Source organism: Bos grunniens, chromosome 19 (genome assembly GCF_055505025.1).
Source record: "Bos grunniens cultivar Pamir isolate PY7600 chromosome 19, Bosgru_T2T1.0, whole genome shotgun sequence".
NCBI lineage: Eukaryota > Metazoa > Chordata > Mammalia > Artiodactyla > Bovidae > Bos > Bos grunniens.
Window position 1 is genome coordinate 39,843,471 of NC_141183.1, and position 8,440 is coordinate 39,851,910.

The window sequence follows — 8,440 nt, forward strand, 5'->3', positions numbered from 1 at the left end:
AGATCCCTTGGAGGAGGAAATGGCAATCCACTCCAGTATTCTTGCCTGGAAAATTTCATGGACAGAGGAGCCTGGCGGGTTATAGTTCCATGGGATCACAAAGAGTTGGATAGGACTGAAACGTCTGAGCACAGTACTCACAATAAAATATTATGGCGTTGGCGCAGAACGTTGCCAAACCCTAGGATCATCTCCACCCAGGCCTTCAAACTACTTCCACCCCAGAACTGTTAATTTGAGTTGAGCAGAGACCAGCCTGGCCCACAGCATCATGGGAGCCTGGTTTGAAGGAGCTGAGTGTTAGACATGTTTATAGAGACTGCACGCAGCAGAGTGCCATCCACCTGCCTCTCATGTCAGGACAGTCCACATCCTTTGAAGGAGGGAAACTTATGCAGAGAGGAGAATATCTGGCTCTGGATGTAGAGCTCTGGAAGCTTATCTTCTCATTAGGGACTGGGGGCCCCTACTCAGGAGCTTGGCACAAGTTTCCAGGGGAATCCAAATGCTACTGACATCTGTGACCATATCCATAGGCATCCTCCCCAAAAATCAAGATCACATAAATCCTGAGGATCCTTATCTGAGCTTTCCAGTAGGTCTCAACTAAAGAACTGACAGGAAGTAACAAGGCATTGAAAACCTAAACAACATGTAAAAGGAAACAGGGAAGGAGTAACAAGCAAGACTGGCAGCTCGCCTTTGACCTTAAGTATAGTGTCTAGCAGGAGGCTAGCAATTGCCTTTGAATATCCTATCTTTAAGCTTCCCCAACATAATTAACAAGAAACCAAGGAAATAGAAAGTCTAAAAACATCCCCAGATGTGTAATATGTGTATTTCAAATTAGTGAAAGATACCGTGATGTGACAATTAACCATTTACAGGGAGAAAAAAAGGCTTCTATTTCACATCACAAAGTATATTTCAGATGAATTATAAATGTAAATGTATAAATATATAAAAAGGACTCAAAAAAATACATAGGTAAGTGTTGTCATATTAAAATAAGGATGGACTTTTTAAAGCTTGGCATCAATGTCAGAAGTCTTATGGAAAGAGAGTAATGGATTTGACTAAAATAAAAATATTTAACCTTAGCACATCACAAAAGTATAGTAAGCAAAGTTAAAAGGCAAATATCAAACAGATTTAAAAATATATATGCCTGTATTTGAATATCTATATTCACAGATTATTCACAATGACAAATGAGTGGAAGCAACCCAAGTATTCATGAGTGTATTAATGAATAAGCAAAATGTGGTCTTCACATAAGATGAAATATTATTCAGCCTTAAAAAGGAAGGAAATTCTGACACATGCTACAACATGGGTGACCTTTGAAGATATTATGCTAAGTGAAATAAACAAGTCACAGAGAACAATATTGTATGAGTTCACTTCCATGAAGTACCTAGAGTACTTACATTTATAAAGACCGAAAGTAGAATGATAGTTGGCAAGGTCTGGGGTTGGAAAGGGAAGAATGGGGAGTTAGTTTTAATGGGCACAGCTTTTCAACTCTACAAGATGAAAAGAATTCTAAAAATGGTCAGTGGTGATGCTGCACAGCAATGCGAATGTATTTAATGCCATTGAATTGTACCCTTTAAAATAGTTACGAGGACGTCTCTAGTGGCTCAGTGGTAAGGCATTGGCTCACCAATGCAGGAGACACAGCTTCCATCCATGATCGGGGAAGATTTCACATATGGCAGAACAACTAAGCCCATGTATCACAACTACTGAGCCTGTGCTCTAGAGCCTGGGAGCAACGACTGTTGAACCCATGTGTGCAACTCTGGAAGCCCAGGTATCCTAGAGCCAAGCTCTGCAACAAGAGAAGCCACCACAATGAGAAGCCTGTGCATGGCAACTAGAGAAAAGTCCACGAACAACAAAGACCCAGCAAGGCCATAAATAAACAAATAAAATTATTTGTTTTAAATAGTTACAGTAGCAAATTCTATGTTGTATATGTTTTACTATACAGTAAAAAATTTAAATGTTGAAAGCTTTTAGTATAAAGAAATAAGAAATGATAAATGTTCTAATAGAAAAAGGGGCAAAGGACATGAACAAACAATTCACAAAAGAAATATAAATAGATAGGAGACACATTTTTAAAACTTAGTATTACTGGAAATTAAGCACTTGAAAATTTAAGTGTGACAGTACTTTTTTTACTTGTCAAATTTGGAACAGTTGGTTGTTGCTGAATTGTTGTTAATTATCCCTTGCAGGGCTTGTGTGGAGAAGGGAAGTGGACTCTCCCAGTTATGACTGAGACTGATATACAAATTGGTCCAACTATTGTTCATGGCAATTTGACAGTATGATCAAAAGTCAACAAATGTGTATATCCCTTGACTTAGTAATTTTCTCTTTTTGAAATTGATCCTAAGGAGATAATTAGAAATGTAAAGAAGGGACTTCCCTGGTGGTCCAGTGGTTAAGTCTCTGCTTTCCAATGCATGGGTTCAATCCCTGGTCAGGAAACTAAGATCCCACATACTGCAAGGTGTGGCCAAAATTTTAAAAGGTAAATAAAAAATAAAATTAAAAAAAATTAAATAGATAACCTAATAAGGACCTACTGTTGACTGTGTGGATCACAATAAACTGTGGAAAATTCTTCAAGAGATGGGAATAGCAGACCACCTGACCTGCCTCTTGAGAAACCTATATGTAGGTCAGGAGGCAACAGTTAGAACTGAACATGGAACAACAGACTGGTTCCAAATAGGGAAAGGAGTACGTCAAGCCTGTATATTGTCACCCTGCTTATTCAACTTCTTTTTTTTTTTTTGCTTATTCAACTTCTATGCAGAGTACATCATGAGAAACGCTGGGCTAGAAGAAGCACAAGCTGGAATCAAGATTGCCAGGAGAAATGTCAATAACCTCAGATATGCAGATGATACCACCCTTAATGGCGGAAAGTGAAGAGGAACTAAAAAGCCTCTTGATGAAAGTGAAAGAGGAGAGTGAAAAAGTTGGCTTAAAGCTCAACATTCAGAAAATGAAGATTATGGCATCTGGTCCCATCACTTCATGGGAAATAGATGGGGAAACTGTGGAAACAGTGTCAGACTTCATTTTTTGGGGCTCCAAAATCACTGCAGATGGTGATTGCACCCATGAAATTAAAAGACACTTACTCCTTGGAAGGAAAGTTATGACCAACCTAGATAGCATATTCAAAAGCAGAGACATTATTTTGCCAATAAAGATCCATCTAGTCAAGGCTATGGTTTTTCCAGTGGTCATGTATGGACGTGAGAGTTGGACTGTGAAGAAAGCTGAGCACTGAAGAACTGATGCTTTTGAACTGTGGTGTTGGAGAAGATTCTTGAGAGTCCCTTGGACTGCAAGGAGATCCAACCAGTTCATTCTAAAGGAGATCAGTCCTGGGTGTCCTTTGGAAGGAATGATGCTAAAGCTGAAACTCTAGTACTTTGGCCACCTCATGTGAAGAGTTGACTCATTGGAAAAGATCCTGATGCTGGGAGGGATTGGGGGCAGGAGGAGAAGGGGACGACAGAGGATGAGATGGCTGGATGGCATCACGGACTCAATGGACGTGAGTTTGAGTGAACTCCGGCAGTTGGTGATGGACAGGGAGGCCTGGCGTGCTGCGATTCATGGGGTCGCAAAGAGTCGGACATGACTAAGCGACTGAACTGAACTGAACTGAACTGTCCAGCATAAGGAACTCTACTCAATACTCTGTAATGACCTACATGGGTAAAGAATCTAGAAAAGAGTAGATATATGTATATGAAGAATGGATCACGTTGCATACCCTGAAACTAGCACAACATTGTAAATCAACTACACACCAATAAAAATTTAAAAAAAAAGAAAAGTGGGGGGAAAAAACTGAAGGCAACGCAAAAGTCCAATAGGAGATTAAATAAGTGAAGAAGCACGCCTGTGTGATGGAACATTATACAGCTACTAAGAAAGATTTACTGGCATGAAAAAAAAATCAAGATATATTTTGAAATGAAAAAAATTGTTACCAAGTAGAATGAGTATATTAATATACTTGTAGAAAATCTGGAAGAACTACACACTTAAAAAGTGATTTTATCTCTGGGTGTGTGAAGTTACAGTGGTTTTTATCTTACTGTTTTTCTTACCCATATATCCTAACTTTTCTAAGTAAACATTTTGTGCAACAAGAAAAAATACAGTAAGTCACTTTTCATATGATTAAGCTACCAAGATACTCACAACATTACTGCTTATAACATTAAAAAATAGAAACAATCTAATTATCAGACAATAAAAACATGGATAGACACAGTACACGGTACTTTATCAATACAATGAAAAACACTGTAGCAGGAGAAAAATGTTCACGCTATATTGCTAAGCCAAAAAGCAGATGACAAATTGAGATGATAAAATTATATATAAATAAGATTTTATATAGTTAGAGCTTTTTTAATACCAAATGTTACAATTTGTTAAGCCTAGAAGGTAAAAGTGGGCAATTTTTATGTCTTTGCTTATTGAGAGTTCTAAAGTTTTCTACAATGAATAATAAGGAAAAAAATTTTTTAATTTTAATACACAGGCATTGATGAGTGAATGAAAACATGTAAATGCTTCTGTAATAAAACACAATATTTAAAAGAACTGCCAAGACTTCCCTGGTGGTCCAGTGGCTAAGACTCCACACTTCCAATGCAGGGGGCCTGGGTTTCATCTCTGGGCAGGAAATTAGATGCCACATGCCACAAGTAAGAACCAGTGCACACAAATTAATGAATAAATATGTTTTTAAAACCTGGCTGAAGGAAGTGGTACGTTTAGGCAAAATGTGGAGCATTACATGTGGTAAAACTAATACAAAATTAGGGGAAAATGAAGGAAAAGAGGGGTCACAATTATACCAGATCACCAAAGAATTGGGGAACTCATTGCCCAAGATCATGGAGAGCAATCTGGAATGGAAAAATTTCAGGCACAGGCAGTGGCACCTCTCAGATCCCTTCAATGAAGCCCGCCAGCTGAGTGTCTGAGCTCTGTGCCCTAGAGGGATAGGATGTGAGCAAGGTTGAGGCAGAGGTGGTAAGTCTGAACCTGAATTGCATCCTAGTGTACACACACACTCACAAACACACACACACTCAGAACTCATTCTTGTTGCCATTCTCATGGTTTAGGAACGGTCTGAAACTCCAAAAGCCTGCTGACATGTTAGGGACCATTTTCTCCAAATGAACAGAGGAGCCTGCACAGCAGTCCATGAGGTCACAAAGGAGTCAGAGACGCCTTAGCGACTAAACAACGACAACGATTGATCCAAATCGGCCATCTGAGGAGAGTGCAGCCTTGCCCCAGTTTGATCTTTCATTCGTTAGGTAAGCTGACTAAGAAGCTTACCCACAGTAACCTCTGGTTGGGTCTCTGGTCTCAGAGCTCCCAATCCTTCTGGCCACCACATCCCAAGGGCCCCAGATTAGGTAGTCTTTGGGAGTCAGGACAGATGGCCAGAGTCTTTGAAGAAAAGAGGGTATCCCTGTAACACTGCCACCTGACCCCCTGTTTGGAGCACCTTGGTGCCCATCACCACTGGAGTACTCAGCGGGCAGCAGCCTGGCGGAGAACAGCAATTGGGACCCAAGTTGAACAACATTGTACCAGATAGCTCTTCCCTCCAGAAACTTTCCACACCTTAGTCTACTCTGCTTGTGTCCTGGGAAATCTACCTGTACAGGCAGTGTCAATGGACTACCTTAACTGCTGACTTCTGATTGGGATTGCCTGCAGAAGGCACCAGAAGGAGACTGGAAGCAAGAGGACAGTGAGGTTGCATATTGATTCCTCAGCTCCCTCCAAGGTCCCTGTGGGTAACACATTTCCTTTTAAAAAAAAATATGTATTTGGGCTTTCCTGATGGCTCAGATGTTAAAGAATCTGCCTGCAATGCAGGAGAGCTGGGTTCGATCCCCGGGTATTCCGTGGAAAAGGGAATGGCAACTCACTCCAGTATTCTTGCCTGGAGAATTCCATGGACAGAGGAGCCTGGTGGGCTACAGTCCACGGGGTCGCAAAGAGTCAGACGCAACTGGGCAACTAACACCTTTCCCTAACACCAACACTTTCGGTCTTAGCTGTGCCATGTGGGATCTTTGTCACATCATGCAAGCCCTTTTTCATTATGGTACACAGACTCTCTAGTTGTGGCATGCAGGCTCCAGAGCAGCTTCAATAGTTGCAACACACTGGCTCAGTTGCTTTGAGGTATGTGGGATCTTAGTCCCCCAACCCCCAACTAGGGATCGAAGCCTTGTCCCCTGTATTGCAAAGCAGATGTTTAACCACTGGACCACCAGGGAAGTCCCCAGATACTTTCTTTTAAGGGAAGCCACAGCTCTTGCCAGGTAGCCCTTTCCCCAAACACATCCTTTCTGAAATCTCATCACTGCCTTCTCTTGTCCCTCTAAGCCTAAGGATGGTAATAGCTCTTTGTATCCTTCTTTCCTAAACTTTGTCCATAGCCTTGTAGACAGTCTCTTAACTCTCTTCAAATGCTTCATTTTAAATGTGCTTTCTGGGACTTCCCTAGCAGTCCAGTTGTTAAGACTCTAAGCTTCCAATGCAAGGGGCACAGTCTCAGTCCCTGGTCAGGGAACTAAGATCCTGCATGCTGCCTGGCACAGCAAAAAAAAAAAAAAAAGGATTAAATGTGTTGTCTGTTACTTTCCAGGACACCAACCAATACCACTGTTACCCAAACAGAACTCAGAAAGTCACTATTCCACACTGTCATGAAGAGATACAGGGAACCTCCAAGCCTTCTTTGCCACATAGACCTCATTCTCCCCACTGGTGTTCAAGGCTTTTACCTTCCACCAAAGCCCATGGCAACTGTGGGCGCCTTCTGCTACAGCTGGAGTACCTCCTCACTGAGGCGCTTGATGAAGCCCACCTCTGATCTTCATCAGGCTGGAGTTTGAATCCTGACTCTGCTGCTTACAAGCTGGATGGTGTCAAATATAACCTCTCTTGAGCTTTATTTTCTCCACCTACAAATGGGAATAAACCTTTCCTATAGGATTTCCCTGAAGTTTCTTATTTCTTAATTTTTTACATTAATTTTTTTTGTTTTTGGTTGCACTGGGTCTTCATTGCTGGGTGCAGGCTTTCTCTAGTTGCAGCGAGCAGAAGCTACTCTCCATTGCGGTGCACAGGCTTCTCATTGCAGTGGCTTCTCTTGTTGCAGAGCACAGGATCTAGCCAGGTGGGCTTCAGTAGTTGCATCTTTCAGGCTCCAGAGCTTGGGCTCAGTAGTTGTGGCACTCAGGCTTAGTTACTCCTTCGCATATGGAATCTTCCTGGACCAGGGATCAAACCCGTGTCCCCTGCGTTGGCAGGTGTATTCTTATCCACTGTACTACCAGGGAAGTCTTCTCTGAGAGAGATTATGTGGGTAAAGTGCTCAACTCAAAACTTCTGAGGCCAGAGATTCAGTTTTTATACACTTTAGTTTTCTTTGACTTGGTTACGAGTTTAATTTTGAAAATAGAAATAAGATTTTTTTTAAGTATTTAGTAGATGACTTAACATATAGAACATGCTTAGTAAATATTGTTATTATCAACAATGTCGTTTGCAACATCATCATCTCCATATGTCATCATATATCTCTAAGTGTCCCCATTACATCAGATATAGGGCCATGCAGTTCGCTTTGCTCAATATTACTTTATGTGCTGACTGACTGATTGCTAACCTCCTCCCAGGAGGAACCCCTAAGTCTCCTTGCTGGCAAGTCCAAGCCCTAACTCTGCTGGTTCATCATCTTCAGTTATTCCTTGGATGCTTTTGTGCACATGTTTTGTTGTCTCACACGTGGATCTTTTTCCAGCCAAAGATGTTGCAAGTGTCCTATGGACAGCCCTAGAGGCCCAGCTGGGAGCTTGGCCCAGGGCAGGACTCTGCCAGAAGCACTTACTATGGCAAAGCACTTACTATGGGAGGCCCCCAACCCATGACCAGGCAGGGCCACCCCTCAGACAGGCATCTGGAGCTGTTTCCTCCAGCTGCCAGAGTCCCAGGATCCATCTTTATACTGATCAAGGAGAAAACCATTTGGTGCCAGTTATAACAATTCCATCTGCACACACATTAACATTACAAAACCCTTTCACTCTCACCTCATAACACCCACCATGATCCTGTTGGCAAAGTAGATGTTGCTTTTCCTTTTTTAATATTTGAAAGAGGAACTAGAGCTTAGAGAGGTTAAGACTTGCCCAGAATTACCCAACTAATAAGCAACAGAGCTCAGATCAGAGCCCAAGTTTTCGGGATACAAAACACACCTTTCATCCTTTTTAGCAATATCTCAATTAGTTCATCAGAACTGACAAATCAATGGGTTAGCAGACCCATAGACCTGCTGGAGACACACATACAC